Source organism: Trichechus manatus, unplaced genomic scaffold (assembly GCF_000243295.1).
Source record: "Trichechus manatus latirostris isolate Lorelei unplaced genomic scaffold, TriManLat1.0 scaffold00541, whole genome shotgun sequence".
Classification (NCBI taxonomy): Eukaryota; Metazoa; Chordata; class Mammalia; order Sirenia; family Trichechidae; genus Trichechus; species Trichechus manatus.
This window is the reverse complement of record NW_004444477.1, coordinates 26633-43038: the sequence shown is the minus strand read 5'-3', so window position 1 is coordinate 43038 and position 16406 is coordinate 26633. Positions and strand designations below refer to the sequence as shown.

Genomic DNA, 16406 nt, shown 5'->3' with positions numbered 1-16406 from the left:
TTGTTCGTTTTTTTAAATTTGTTTTGTTTTCTTTTCCCTCTTTTTCCCTTTCTGTCTTCATTACTCAGTTTCTCATCTCTCCATAACTTCCACATCTGATGTTTTACATTTTCAAAAAAAAGAAGAAGAAAACACTACAGTTGGTAAACAAAAGTAGAAAAAGTTAAATTTAACTATATCAAAATGATAATACAATCACACAGAAAATAATCAAATAGATTTTGAAGGCAGTTCTCTGTGATCCACAGTGGTTTATATTGTAAAGTCAGAAGAAGCAGGAAAGAAATTTTGAACTTTACTTTGTAGATTTATTGTTGGTGGTCACATTGATGGAATAATTCGGAAACAATTGTGTGTGGATTATAGGATAGAGCGCATGAGTAAATGTATTAAAAAGTGGTTTAGAATCAGGGTTATCGACAGGAGAGAGAAGAAATAAAAATATGGACCAGGGGAAGTTGAGGAAGAATCCTGGTGTTGGATTGGGATTGAAGGTGCCAGTATAAACTTATGAATTAAATATGAATATTTGCTATGTCCATGTACAGGGCCCAGATGCAATGCTATCTAGTGGCTACTTCTTTGTTGTGAATGCCATTCTCCAGCAAAAGAACCAGATTCCTTGGGGAAATGGCTGGTTTTGGAAATGGAAATCACAAGTTGAGCTTGGAACTTCTGGGGCCAGAAAGCAAGAATGTGCTTGCTGACTTATGGAAACATGTCAAAAGATCACAGGAACCAGCTTGAAGGGTTCCAAACTGCTCCAAATTGAGACGATTTGGGCATCAAAAACAATAATAGTAATGGATCAAAACATGTTGACTTAAAAAAAGAAGACATGAGTTCATAGAATCTAAAACTGGGGAGGGAAGCTCTATAATAAAATAAGAATGGGGAGGAAAGCTTTAAATAATAAGCCTTGACTAGGGAAAAAGGCACTCCCGCTGGTGAAAAATAGTCCCTCATCCTCTCGGATTGTGGCAGTCTATCCCAATATTCTGGTGGCCTGCACTAGTGTGAGAAGAAGAGCCAGAGAAGGGAGGAGGAAGAGCAGGAAGGAAAGAAGAAAAGGAGAGAAACCAGGGTAAGTTCAAGAACTCGGCAATCGGGAGAGAGGCAGCTGGACCCACTTGGCAGTTTATGCCAGTATTTTCTTCTACATATGACAGCTGAAGTCTCATTCGCGTTAATGTTTGAACAGCTGAGGGTAATAGAGTTAAAGGTGAGTCCATCTATAACTAAGGTGTGAGTCTGCTGATAGACTTATTTCTGTATATTTGATGGGTTTTGTTTTCTTCTTTGAATTTTTTAGTTTTTCTATGACTGTAACTAGCAAAGACTTAGGGAGTGGTAGCTTTATTTTGGAGCCCTAGTGGTGCAGTGGTTAAGAGCTCGGCTGCTAAACAAGAAGTTGGCAGTTCAAGTCCACCAGCAGCTCCTTGGAAACCCTAGGGGGCAGTTCTGCTCTGTCCTATAGGGTCGTTATTAGTCAGAATTGACTCAACGGCAGTGTGTTTGTTTTTTTCTGGTGTTTGCTTTATTTTATTTCTAGAAGGCAAAAACATGGTTAATTTTCCTCAAACAATACTATTGAGTATCATGCAATTTTCAATAAACTTCTCAATTTAATTTTAAAAAAAGGATTATATTTAATTACATATGATTCAGTTCGATAAAGCACTGTTTTTCAAACTGTCATCTGCTGTCTAATGCATCGGAATCATCTAGATAGCTTGGTAAAAAATGAAGATTCCAGGCACAACAGTTGGTCTTTATTTGCCTGCAGCAACAAAGGAAGAAGGGGAGTCAGGAATGGGTGGAGGAAATGGAAAGTGTGGCTAATTGCCTCCATGAACAACTGCCTCCTTTGCACTGAGACCAGAAGAAATGGATTGTGCCTAGCTACCATACTGTACATTCTGATCAAAGATTCTGCAGAAGAATCCTGATCAAAATGGGGAAAATGCAGAACAGAATTTCAAATTCTCGTGGAATCAGATTTTCTGGAACCATGGAGGCTGGATGAATCCCTGAAACTATTGCCCTGAGATAATCTTTAAACCTTCAATAAAAATAGCCCCTGAAGTCTTCTTAAAACAAAACAATAGTTTAGCTTAAGTACGGAAGAATGCCTGCCTTGAGCATTATGCTCTTTTAAGATCTATCTGTATGGAATCAAACTGACAACAGCAACTTGAAAGATTAAATGGAAAACTTGGGGGCCGTGAGTTAATGTTAACAGGGGAGGAACAACTCGGAAAGAAGGATTGCACAACTCAAAGAATGTAATCAGCATCAGTAAATAGTACGTGTACACTGTATTGGTATTGGTATATGTTTTGCTGTGTATATTCTCAGTAACAACAACAAAAAATAAAATTATTTTAAAAATGCAGATTCTAAGGCCTCACAGCTATGAGCTCACTGGAAGTGGAGCCCAGGAATCTTCTCCCAAAAACACTCCGATAATTCCAGAGCACGTGAATTAGAGAACCATGGGGACTTTTGTATAATAGATGGTTTGGGGAGCAAAGACCACATTCTTCAACTTATACCTCAGTCACTAGAACGTAACCTTTTTGAAGGCAGAGATTGTATCATCATCTCTGTACCCTCAGACCAGGTTCTGGCCCAGAACTAGAAAACAAGATAGGAGGGGGGAAAACCCCACAATTATTTATTTACAAATAGTTTGCCTTGAAGCCACTAAAAGGGCTCAACTATTGACCTAGTTCCCTTCCATGTTGAGCATATCACTGTAGCAATATCAGGGCAGTCCCACCTTTCTAGGTGCTTTAGGGACCAGTGGTGGCTTTGCTTCCTGCCTGGCTCCAGGAAGACAGTTTGCAGGACTGGAGGGTATGCTTCTTTACCGGTCCAATCCTATGACATTTCCGGGTGATGAGTCCTAGGAGAAGTGTTAGCAAGCCTGCTAGCTCTATAATTTAAAAAGTACATCTGAGCTAGATAGCATGACCATGCGGAAGAGTGTGCATCACAACAGGTAACAAATGGGAAGAGAGGAAGATGATGGTAAACAGAAGAGGAGCTCTTATTAGTCATGATTCCAGGGAGGATTGTAAACATACCGTTTCTAGGAAAGTGCCTTTCGGCCAGAGAATAATCCTCTGAGATATCTCTTGTAGACCTGACACTGACTAATGCTGGGAAAAACTTACAGATCTTCTTCTACAGAAAAGGGAAACTGGAATCCTGCTGATTTAGGAACTCTGCAGAAAATCTGAAGGAGCCAGAGCAGCTTTGGCTAGTAGACCCAGCCCTCTCCTTTGCCCTGGAGAATAGGCCCAGAAGAGGTGGATTTTGAGAATAGAGCAAAAAACCAAAGTGTAACTTTTGACCCACCATATGATCCTGTGATTAAGGGTTGCAAAACCTGAGATCTGAATGGGCCCATGTCTGTGTTCAAATAGATCCCTACAACTCTATCAGGAGAATCCTTTGCCCAAGTTCAGAGATCAGGAAAAAGGGATTGTGTGGATGAAAGTGTGCACCTGAGTGTCGAGGAAAACATGAATTCCTGACTAATTAGATGTGGGATGAGAAGGAAAGACCCTTGTCAGAAAGAACTATCACCATGGGTCGGAATAGGCCACGGCAACCATTTGGTTTTGTTATTTTTGGGTATGGGAGGATGGAGTCGGCATCAGCTAGATGGGGAAAAACTGCAGGCGCAGCAAATGTTAGGGGAAGACCCGGAGTTCAGTTCAGGGCCCCCACGGTCCGCTACCCCGGGGCCCTGCTGGAAAGCCCTTTCCATCCAGGCAGCCTCTCTTTCTGCATCCGCCTGAGTCTTTTTGAGGTTGGAGGTAAACGGTTTCGGTTCTCGGCCTCCTCTTTCCACTCTCCCAAGAGGCCTCCGGCGGCAACCTCGCCCACTGCCTGGCTGCGCGGTGCCCTCTCCACACGCTGCCGTGGAGCAAAGGCGCATCTCAAGGTCAGGTGTGAGGTGTGGCGGCCGGAACCAGCCAAATCGCTTCGAGACGTGTGGGCCTGACAGGCCTCGCAGGCGTCCACTGGCCGGCAGAGCTGCTTGGCCTTTCGGGTGTCAGCTCCTCTTTTGAAGGGAGCAGGGAGGAAATGGTCAGTGGTGAGGGAGGGACGGTGGCACTTGGGGGCCGGGGCAAGCAGGGCAGTTCCCGGGTCTTCATGCAAAGGATATTGTCATCTAAGGGGTCTTACTCAATTATTATCCTTTATTTTGAATTCTGTCAATTAAAAAATCAGTGCAAATTTGCTTCTTTGTTGTGTGAGTACCGACATAATATCCTGGATTTTGCCTCTTGGCCCACGAAGCCTAAAATATTTACTATTTGGACCATTACAGAAAAAACTTTGTTGACGTCTGCACTAACAATGCCCAACGCTGCACAGAAAGGACACTCAGGAATCTCTTTTGCCCATATCCAAGTCTAGACCAATTTTTCCTGACAACTGATAGATTCCCTTATTGGGTTTGTTCATTGGCATCACTGTGGTTGGTGTCAGCCAGTGCGGTGACTCATGGTGTCACCCCACCCCCATGACCTCCTTCCTACCAGACCATACAGAATCCTTAGTAATGTTTATTATCAATTTTAATCATAGAATAATATGTGATAAATATAGCTGCAAATTACTTAAATGTAATATTTCTTAGATCATCTGTATACTAACAACAAAATTGTTTATAAAATCTGCACTGAATTACAACATTGTTAATAACTGAATGGAAGCCTGTTTTTATTCTTCTCCTTCTTTTCCTTTAATTACTACTTCAGTCTCAAATAAGTTATTGATATAGGTTCACAACACTAACCACCACATTATTGTAGCTAAAAAACCGGAAAATTTGACAAAATCAGCATTATAAATAAAACCCACAGAAACAAAAATAACAGCACTTACACATAGCATATCAAGATGAAACCGCAGGATCTGAAGTATCCTTGTAGTTGGGTAATTATGACAGCTCTGACCAGAGCACATTACATGGTTCACAAGTTAAATTAGCGTAGAGATTTAGCCTTGAAGGTATATTGGTACATGAAAGCTGGGCTTACAAAACATGTTTTTCTTGTTATAACTAATTACATGGATTTTTTATTAAAAATAATAAATTTCTGCTGAAACTCTGCACACAAACCTTTATAGACACTCCTTTGGTATCACCCCCTCTGACAGCGTCACAAGGTGTGATCCACACCTCCTCATCCCACCAGTAACATCACTAGGTTTATTGTCTTTTGCAGTAAAATATTGATGCATAATAAGTAAAATAAATATAGATTTAAAATATTTATATTAGAAATAAGTAAAAGATAATATTGAGATACAATTTTTTCCCCAAACCTGAGCTAGAAAGCATTTTTGTGATCTGATGTGATCAGCTAGCTCTTCTGGAAATTCGTCAACATTTCTGATAAAATGCCTAGAAACTACAATGAGTTTAAGAGTTCCTTCTGGGAACCCTGTCCAGCTGATTATCAATTTTGGATTGAGAAGACATGCAGGTGGCTAATGGACACATGAGGAAATGCTTGCCATCACTGGACATTAAACCTCACTGCCATCGAGTCAATTCTGACTCATAGTGACTAGCCATTAGAGAAATAGAAATTAAAATTTTGGATGGAGTAATGAAGTCACTCCCTGGATTCACCCTTCAGCCGAAGATTTAGACAGCCCCATAAAACCAAACGAGACTAATGGGGCACAATAGTCCAGGAACAAGGACTAGAAGGCAGGAGGGAACAGGAAAGCTGGTAATAGGGAACCCAAGGTGGAGAAGGGATAGTGTTGACATGTCATGGAGTTGTTAACAATTGTCATAAAACAATTTGTATACTAACTGTTTAATGAGAAACTGTTTGTTCTGTAAACCTTCATCTAAAGTACAATTTAAAAAAATTTTGTGTATAGAGCTAAATAACCTTGAATCATTTTCCCAAGAAATCTAATTGTCTTTAGCCTAAATGTTGGGTTCATTTGGGTCCCCCCAAAATATATGTTCACATCCTAACCCCCAGTACCTGTGAGTGTGAACTTATTTGGAAATAGAGTCTTTGCAGATGTAATTAATTAACCCAAGGTCATACTGGAGTAGGGTGGGTGGGTCCTAATCCAGTATGACTGGTGTTCTTATAAAAAGATGACAAGAGACAGACACACAGACACACAGGAAGGAGGCAATGTGAAGACAGAGGCAGAGACTGTAATTATCCTACCACAGCCAAGTAATGCCTGGAACCACCAGAAGCTAGAAGAGTCAAGGAAAGATTCCTCCCCATAGTCTTCAGAGAGAGCATGGCCCTGTATACATCTTGATTTTGGACTTCTGGCCTCCAGAACGATGAGAGAATAGATTTGTGATGTATAAAGCCACCCAGTTTGTGGTACTTTGTTATGACAGCCCTAGGAAACTAACACATGAGATATTCACTTCTTGTGTTCAGTTTAACGATGATGATCAATGTCTCCATCAAGACATAAATATTTGAGTTGGCTTACACATAAACTTCTCTCTTGGGATAAGCTTGAAATAAACCTTTGACACATGCTCACAAACAAGTTGTGGGTGAGACTTTTTAAGCTAAATATAGGATCATCTGAAAATTTTTAAAAATGAGTCTATGCACTTTGAAAAAAAAATTGGGTACCCAGTTATATGGAAAGTGAAAAATTGGGTTTCCATGGTTTGGATAAAAAACCCAAAAACCTGTTGACATCAAGTGGATTCCGACTCATAGTTACCCTATAGGACAGAGCAGAACTGCCCCCATAGGGTTTCCAAAGAGCGTCTGGTAGATTCAAACTGCCGACATTTTGGTTAGCTGCCCAAATCTTAACCTATTATGCCACCAGGGTTTCTGCTATTGTATATATAAGTTAATGTCTGAGATAAGGTTTCCAAATGATAATTAATCAATGAGACTCAAAGGGTTATGTCCTACCAACCTAAATTTTAATGGTTAGATATGCTGGAGGACTTGATTTGTTAGGGGCATGGGATGAAATGCATCGCTTTTGTGTGGCCTTTTTAGCATGGTCTTGTAACGCCCACTCAAGTGATTGGACAGGACTGTGTGACAGGGAAATTGTGGCCCACCAAAGGGATTGGTCAGTTTTGCCATTCCACTGGGCTTCAAATGAGCAACCCCAGAGGCAGGAAAGACAGGATCCCACCACCACCAAGGAAGAACAACCAGGAGCAGAGAGCTGGTCCTTTGGACCTAGGATCCCTGCACTGAGAAGCTTCTGGACCCAGGAAACAGAGAGCAAGCTATAACCATGAAGATGATGAGAAGCAGTGGCAGAGAAGCGGTGTCAGGAACAACTGGCTGGAGAGACCTCGGTGGGCTTCTCAGCCCATGGAGCCAGAAAGCTGAGTGTCTTTGGGAAGAGGCGGATGACCAAGGAGAGTTGTGCCTGCAAGCACGGCTGGGAAGAGACTATCCCGATGGAAGAACTGTATCTTGAGCGTTCCTCTACCTGAATTGTAACCTGTTACTTCCCTAATAAACCCTGTAATCATGAGTATTGTCTGTGAGTTCTGTGTGGTCATTGCAGTGAATTTACTGAACCCAGCAGAGAAGTAGAGTGCGCCTTGGGAGAGACAGTTGGTGTCACAATTGGTTAGGATGGTGGAGAGAGGAGGTCTGTCTGACCTCCAACTCATAGGAATCAGCCTTGGGCTGTTGATCTCGATTCTGCTTCCCTCTTGTAAAGTTAGAGGAGGTCAGACACCGTCCCCATGCCATTTTTACAGGGAGGTATGATGTCTTCTGATGATTCTCTTAATATGCAGAAGCTCCAGGAGCCAGAAGAATCCTCCATTGTTTTCCTGCTCATAGAGTGATGTCAATTTTAAAGGCCAATTTGTCCATTTTAAAAGGGCTAATTTTCAGACAGGAAAGGTACTGATGCCATTGATTCCATTAGTACAATGTGCACTGATAGATGGTGCCTCCAATACTCAAAACAAAATCCTCTTCAACATCTTTTCTTTATTGTTGTAAAAATATATAAAACTTACCATTTGCCAATTCCACATTTTTCAGGTGTACACTTTACTGATCTCAGTTGCGTCAATCATTTTGTGCAACCATCACCCATGATCGTTGCCAAGTCTCTCATCCTCATGAACAGAAGCTCACTGCTTCCTAAATAATCACTCCCCTTTTCCCCTCCCTCATCCTCTGCTAACTACTGATAAACTTTACTTTCATATGTGAGATCATACAATATTTGTCCTTTTGTAATTGACTTATTCCACTCAGCATAATGTTTTCTAGTTTCACTCATGTTGTAGCATGAATCAGGACTTTGTTTCTCTTTTGGCTGAATGGTATTTCATTGTATGTATATACCACATTTTGTTTATGCATTCATCTGTTGATAGACTTATAGATTGTTTCCACCTTTTAGCAATTGTGAAGAGTGCTTCAATGACCATTTGTATACATATGTCTGTTTGCACATCGCTACTTTTAAGTCTCTGGGGTATATACCCAGGAGTGGAATTGCTGAGTCATATGGTAGGGCTATGTTTAACTTTTTGAGGAACCCACATCTCCTGAAAGGTTGGAACACACTCCACTTTCTTCTGTCCAAATGAGTCTACTGATTCCAGGAAGTTTCAAAGACTCAAAAGTGTTAGAGAAAAAAAAATCCTGAAAACTTTTCTAAAAAATACAGTGGGAAAAAAATATAGTATGACACATTTTTTTCTTTTAGGAGGCATTGGTTAGTATTCTTGGAACCACTGGAAAATCTTAGAGATAGGGTTGGGGTGTACATGAGCTTCTCTAATAGGCTCTCCTTTTGGTATCTACTCAGAGTTTTGGGTGTAACTTTGTGTGTATGTTCTGTAATTTGATATACAGTAATACTTTCCACAGAACAGTAAATGAATCATTCACACACACACACACACACACACACACCCCAAATGGTTTCCTGTGAAGAAGGCATAATTCACCACTACACAATGGAAACCATTTCTCTTATCTGCTTAGAAAACAAAGTAGAGGAATTATCCAATAATCATTATAAGAAAATACCCTGGAACATACAAACTTACATGCCCTTATTGAAAAGCTGAATGGAGTGCCCAGCCCAAGAAGGAAAATTGAAGGACAGTATTCTGGAATGGCAGAACACCAGGAATGAAGTAAAGACCTCAAGATCTTCTAGGAAAAAAAAAAGACTGCATAAAAAAATTAGGTGTTAGAATGACCTTAAAGTTTTTAGTAACATTATTAACACTAGTAAATGAATCAACGGAAACTACTTTTAGGCTAGACTTTTATCTGCAACTGAACTGCCAAACACATGTGAGAGAGTATTAGAGACATCTGCTTTTAGTAAAATGAGAGTGAAAAGCAAGAAAGACCAAGACATGGAATCTAAGAAACAGAAGATCTGACACCATAGAGGAGGGAAGGGAAGCCCCAGGATGACAGCCCCAAAGCTGGTCTAGAGAGCAATCAGAGGAGATATGTGCACAAGGGTGGAGAGATCATGTGGGAAGTGTCTGGGATATTTATTCCAGTTTGGGAAATTCAAAGAATTCAGGATGTTGAACTAGTCGAAGATACTGATTGGCTCTCTAAACAAATCAGTCCAGAAGGAATGATAGGATCAAGAGGGAAACATGACTTCCAGGATGTATGAAGACTTCTAAGCCTTTAGAGAGACTGCAAAGGAGCCCTGGTGGTGCAACAGTTAAGCACTCAGCAGTTCCAACCTATCCAGCAGCACCACAGGAGAAAGATCTGGCGATCTGCTCCCTTAAAGTTTAAACGAAAACTAAACCTGTTGCCAACAACGTCCTCCTGACTCACAGATCCTTTATAGGACAGGGCAGAACTGCCCAATCGTGTTTCCAAGGCCACATCTTCCTTCCACGGAGCAGCTGGAGGGTTCCAACTGCCAACCTTTTGATTAGCAGCCAAGCACTTAACCGCTGCGCAACCAGGGCTCCTTCCATAAAGATTGCAACCTACGAAACCCTATGGGCGGTTCTACTCTGCCACATGGTGCTGCCATGAGTCAAAATCAACTCCACAGCACCCAACATCAACAACAACAGAGAGACTGTGGGCTACTTTGAACTGATGTGTGGAAGGTCACATGCAGAGGTAGTAGGCAGAGGACAAGATGGAGAAAAGCATTTTAAGTGCTGTGCTTGCATCTCACTCCAGTGACCTCTGTCAATCATTTCTTGCCCCTTCAAGAAAGAATCAGGTTCACGAAACCACCAATGTGGTAGCTGTGATATGGTATCTGGGAACCACACAAGCTTTGCTGAAGAAAAGAGTTGATGAAAACCGTGTGGACAAACCACATGCCCCCAGGTATTCCTTTTCCAGAATCTCCTCTTGAAAAACCTCCAGAGCCAGGGATTGCCAAGGCCTCCTCCTTTATGGCTTAACCATAAACATTAAAAATGACACCCTGACCTGAAGATTTACCTGGTGGAGTGTAAAACAAACAGGACTGAGAAAAGTGATTTTCTTCTACATATAGCTCTCCACTTATGGCTCATTTTTGTCCTTAATTTTACCAAGACCAGCAGAACATCTGGAAGGAAGGAAGGTCTAAGGCATCTCTGCTCAGCTCCCCTCATCTTGAGAATTCCTCCCTACAAGCCTCCCTCTTCTTTGGGCACCAAATACTTCCCCCACCGGGGTATCTGCCCAGCTCCATAGAGAGACGTGGACAAGTGGTCACTTCAAGTTCCAGGACCTGAATCAACGATCAGATGACACTTTCATTTCCAGGGATCCGCGAGGAGAAAAGATAAAAGCAACAATGGTTTGGATTTCAAGTATACAAAACGGCAGAGACCCACTCACCTCACTCTGTCATTTCGAAGACCTGGTCTCGCCATTTGGTTGCTGCCCTGCATGCGGAGTACCAACCCCTACAGGATCACCGCACGTCCCAGTTCAGATGGAGTCCTTAAGGTCTTCTGCTCCAGAAGTAACTCCAGGTGTATAGCTCTCATTTTCCTTCCTTTCCCTCTCCTTCAGCCGGAGGGCAAAATGATCTGTGTCATCTGTGCAAGGCATAATCCAGCAGAGCAGGAAGTGTAATAGTTCTGGGCATGAAGGACGGAGGGGGAAAAAGGCTTCGCACTGGCCGGGAATCGAACCCGGGTGTCCCGCGTGGGAGGCGAGAATTGTACCACTGAACCACCAATGCTTGCTTGCAGACTACTTCCCTACGTATTTTGCTATGGCTATTAAGAAAATGACTCTAGCTGGATTGGAAAAAGCTGCTCTAAAATGGGTTTAAACAGTGTTCTCTTTGAAGAAACAGCTAGCACACAGAAAAGATGCCCAGAACAAAGGGCATCAGGCAACACTATCAAGTTATTGCATTCAAATAAAATTATCTGCCTTCAAAGAGACTAATTTTGAAATCGGCTCTTTCCAGCTGGATAGTATCCATTGTCGTGGAATCAATTCCGACTCACAGCAACCCTTTAGGACAGAGTAGAGCTGCCTCGTAGGGTTTCCAAGTAGCTGCTAGTGGATTCCAACTGCCGATTTTTTGGTTAGCACCTGTCTTAGTCGTCTAGTGCTGCTATAAGAGAAATACCACAAGCGGATAGCTTTAACAAAGAGAAATTTATTCTCCCACAGTCTAGTAGGTTACAAGTCCCAATTCAGGGCATCAGCTCCAGGGGAAGGCTTTCTCTGTCGGCTGTGGAGGAAGGTCCTTGCCATGAGTCTTCCCTTGTTCTGGGAGCATCTCAGCAGAGGAACCTCAGGTCCAAAGGACGGCACTGCTTTCTTGGTGTATGAGGTCCCCAGTTCCTTTGCCTGCTTCCCTTTGCTTTTATCTCCTGAGACAAAAAAGGTGGTGCAGGCCACACCCCAGGGAAACTCCCTGTGTATTGGATCAGGAATGTGACCTGGGTAAGGGTGGTGTTATAATCCCACCCTAATACTCTTTAAGGTAGAATTGCAATCACAAAACGGAAGACAACCACACAATACTGGGAATCATGGCTTAGCCAGATTGATACACATATTTTTGGGGGGACATAATTCAATCCATAACAGCACCCGAGCTCTTAACCACTGCACCACTAGGGCTGCAGCTGGATAATATGCCTTGTCTTCGTTTCTTAGTGCTCCAATATCAGGAATACCACAAGGGGAAGGCTTTCACTGACAGGAATTTATTTTCTCATAGTTTCAGAGGCTAGAAGTCTGAATTTAGGGCCCCTGGCTCTGGAGAAGCCTCTTTCTGTCAGCTCTGGGAAAACACCCGAATTTCTTTCAGCTTCTCTTCCTTGGTTTCTTGGCAATCTCTGCGTGGCATCACTGTTTCTACATTTGAGCTTCCTTGCTTCTATGCCTAACCTGCTCTTTTTATATCTCAAAATTGATGGTTTAAGATGCACCCTGTATTCAATTCCACCTCATTAGCCTACCCAAGAAAACCCTATTCCCAATTAGGATTACAAACACAAGTATAGGGGTATAGGACTTTACAACACATATTTTTGGGAGACACAATTCAATCCATAAAACCCTCAATACAAAAACATTAGAAATCTATTGAGTCTCTTGTTTCTAGTCCCAAATCTGCATAAACCTAAGGAAATGTCATATATTCACTGGCTGATGCTGTATCTTTGCCCTCTGGTTCCTTGCTGCCTCCCATCCTTTTCCCCACAACCTTGAGATGGGCTCCAGTTCTTTCCCAGACAGATATTGAGGACCCAGTGATGGTTCAGAAGGCTGGATGTTTGGGGATGTGTCTGAGGTACTCCAGGAGGTCTTGGTGCTTCTTGAGCTTCTCTTCTCTGATGCCTCTTTTGAGTCCCTGGAAAAGGCCAAAGATTGAAAGATCCTATTTTTAAACTGTTTTGTGTTACAGAGACCTACAAAACAGCAAGAGAGTGAAAATTCACTCCAAGATTTCTTCCTTTAACCACCCCTCTTTAGTCACTCGAGGATGTCAGTTCAGGGAAACACAATGCTCTTGGGAGTGTTATGAGCTATGCAGACAACCTTGAATTTGGAACACTCGTGCTTCAGTGGTTGTACAGGTGCTTTCAGCAGGGTCACCCAGTGTTGATTCCTGGCCAATGTGTGTGGTTCCTGTTCTGTCCACCACAGTTCATTTACTGCATCTGGGTGCACCTGCACAAGTTTTTATTGTGCATGCAAGACCAGAATGGTAAACCATTTCCTACTTCTCCTGGACTCTGTTCTGTAGGTAAGCCTGGTCTATGCCAAGTTTCAGCAGCCAAGAGCAATCCTGCTATCAGTGAGGGAGTTGTGGAGAACCAGGCAGTGATACTGGAATAAAAGATATTCAAGAGTCTGCCTACACAGTACTTTGGCAGCTTTGGGGACCAGGGTGTGATCCTGAAGGAATTAGTGCTTGGCCTTAAGTGCAACAACCACCCCTGCAGATTACGACTCACGGAGACCTCACGTGTGTAGAGTCAAACTGCTCCATAGGGTGTTCCAGGCTGTGACCTTCGGGAAGCAGATGGTCTGTCTTCTGAGGTGCCTCTGGTTGGGTTCAAACTGCCTAGTTGAATGCTTAACTCTTTGTGCCAACCAGGGACTCCTTAACAAAAACCAAGATGATAGGGGTATGTCAAAGGGACACAGGAGCCAATTGAAAGAGATCCCTGTGGCCAAACAAAAATAATTTTAGCAACAATATAAACATGGTAGTGTTAGATTATAACCCAAAGTATAAAATACATATCCATGAGTTCATATTAATATAAACAAACGATTGAATAAGTAAATAAATGCCACTCATAAGAAGAGACAAATGTCCCTTGCAGAAGAATCCCAAATCATTTACGTAGTCTGCCCTCAAAGAAGTGTGGCATAAAACCCACTACCTAAATGTGACTACTCATAGTGACTTCCTTCCAAAGAAAAAGTCTGGAAAGGGGGGTGGAGAGTAACTTTACATCGAAGAAACCTTAGGAACACTACCTCAGGCAGATGATCAAGGTTAACATCAGCAGTGATAAGTCATGTTGATATGATGTGATGGAATAACATTTTACCTCCCCAAATCCACACCCTGAGTCTAATCATGAGAAAAACATCAGCCAAATCCCAATTGAGGGACGTTCTTCAAAATACCTGACCAGTACTCGTCAGAATTGTCAGGCCATCAGACACAAGGAAAGTCTGAGGAAATGTTACAGTTAAGAGGAGCTTAAGGAGACATGACAACTAAATGTAATGATGTATCCTGGAAGAGAAAAGGGACTTTAAGTAAAAGCTAAGGATATCTGAATAAAATATATACTTTAGTTAATAATAATGTACCAATATTGGTTCATTAATTGTCGAAAGTACCATTCTAGGGTATTAGTTATAGGGGAAACTGGTTGTGAAATATACGTGAATTCTCGGTGTTATTGTCTCAATTTTTCTGTAAATATAAATCTATTCTATGATAAAATATTTATTTAAAAAGTAAAAATAAAAAAAGTTAAGCCAATTAAAACAATGAGGCGCTCTTCAAAAAAGAGAGTTTTTTTTAGGGTTAATTTTTTTCTTTTTTTTATTGTACTTTAGATGAAGGTTTACAGAACAAATAGTTTCTCATCAAACAGTCAGTACACATATTGTTTTATGACATTGGTTAACGATCCCATGACATGTCAACACTCTACCTTCTTGACCTTGGAGGACCTTCTTTCTAGTGAAAATATACATAGCCTAAGTTACACCATTTCAAAAGTTTCTACATGTACAATTCAGTGACATCAATTACTTTCATCCAGTTGTGCTGCTATTCTCACTATCCTTTCCCAAATTATTCCATCACCATTATCTTCAACTCACTGCCCCTTAGGCTTCGCATCAAACCTTTTGAGTTGCTGTTGTCAATTTGATCGCACATAGATAATTCTTTAAGAAAAAAAAAAGACAGAGAATTTTTTAATAGCCAGAAGGCATAAGAAAAGACTTTCAACATCATTACTCATTAAGGAAACACAAATTTAAGTCACCATGGTCTACCATTATACACCCATCAGAGTGGGTAAAACGTAAAAAACAGAGAACACCAAGTGCTGACAAGAATGTGGATCAACTATATCTCTGGTTGCTGTTGGGGCAGTAAAATAGCACAGCCATTCTGGAAAACCCCACAACCCAGTAATTGCACTAATAGGTACATACCCAAAAGAAATTAATGCATATATCCACAAAAAGACTTGTATCAGAATTTTCATAGCAACGTTATATTCACAATAGCCAAAGCTAGAAATGACCTAATTATTCAACAACTGTCTTGTATTCACACACTGAAACTACATTCATCAATAACACCAAAATAATACACACACATGCATGCAGCAACATGGATATATCTCTAAAACATTAGGTTGCATTAAAAAAAAAAAGACAAACACAGAAAAGTATGGTTATTTGTGTAGCTTTGAAGAATAGTCAAAACTAATCTATGGAGCTAGAAATCAGGATGGTGATTGCCTAAGCAGGGGTGATGTAGAGATTGACTGGAAAACTGTTCAAAGGTACTTTGTGGGTTAAAGGAAACTTTCTGTAACGATCTAGCTGATGGTTCCAGTTGTCAAAATGTATCGGACTGTGTACATAAGATTTGTGCATTTTACTCTGTGTGAATTATACTTCAATAATTTACTGTTAGCATAAAAATTGGAGTCGAGGGATGGTATCAGGTTTAGATTTTCTTATGTTTATTACATTTTATTGTAAAATTTCCTGCTGGAGTGGGAATTCTTGTTTTGCCTCATTTTTCTTTTCGTCTATAAGGTCCTCATTGATATTTGAAATAACAAGACCAAGAAAGAAAAAAAAAAGTTATGACTACACATTTCATTAGAGAAAGCTATGGACAGCCTTTACTTTTTGGGACAGCTTGTGCACATGCTAAGACTTTGGGCGAGTCCAGGGTATCCAGATGACCACGCCGCAGGTGTGTGCACTGCAGGGTTTCCATCCGTTCTCCTGACGGAGTGCTTGGGAGCCACCAGTGCACTCGAAACTGTCTGGCCTCTGACACAGGGCTCAGCCAGTACAGAGATGAAAAGAGAAACGAAAAGATGCACCAGGTTCAGCCATGGTAGACACCAGAAATTGCCGTGACTCGGATTCCAATGGAGATTGCTGCGGCCACAACGCAGAGTACTAACCACAATATGATCGTGGAAAGCCACAAGCTCCTATCAACCACTATTCTTCCTTTCATATTTTTCCCCCCCTTTGGCAAGTCATTCAACTTTAATTCTTTCCTCTTTTTTTTTTTTTACTTTTTTTTTTTTTTATATTTTATTGTACTTCAGGTGAAGGCTTACAGAACAAATAGTTTCTCATGAAACAGTAGTACACATGTTGTTTTATGACATTGGTTAACAACCCCAC

The 16406-nt window shown here is 41.3% G+C and overlaps 1 non-coding gene across 1 annotated transcript; it reads right to left on the bottom strand.

Annotated features, from left to right (window-relative positions):
- Positions 1-11134: 11134 nt before the first annotated feature.
- Positions 11135-11205, bottom strand: TRNAG-CCC (transfer RNA glycine (anticodon CCC)). The gene has a single exon. It is a non-coding gene; the product is annotated as a tRNA-Gly (tRNA).
- Between the last annotated feature and the right edge of the window lie 5201 nt (positions 11206-16406).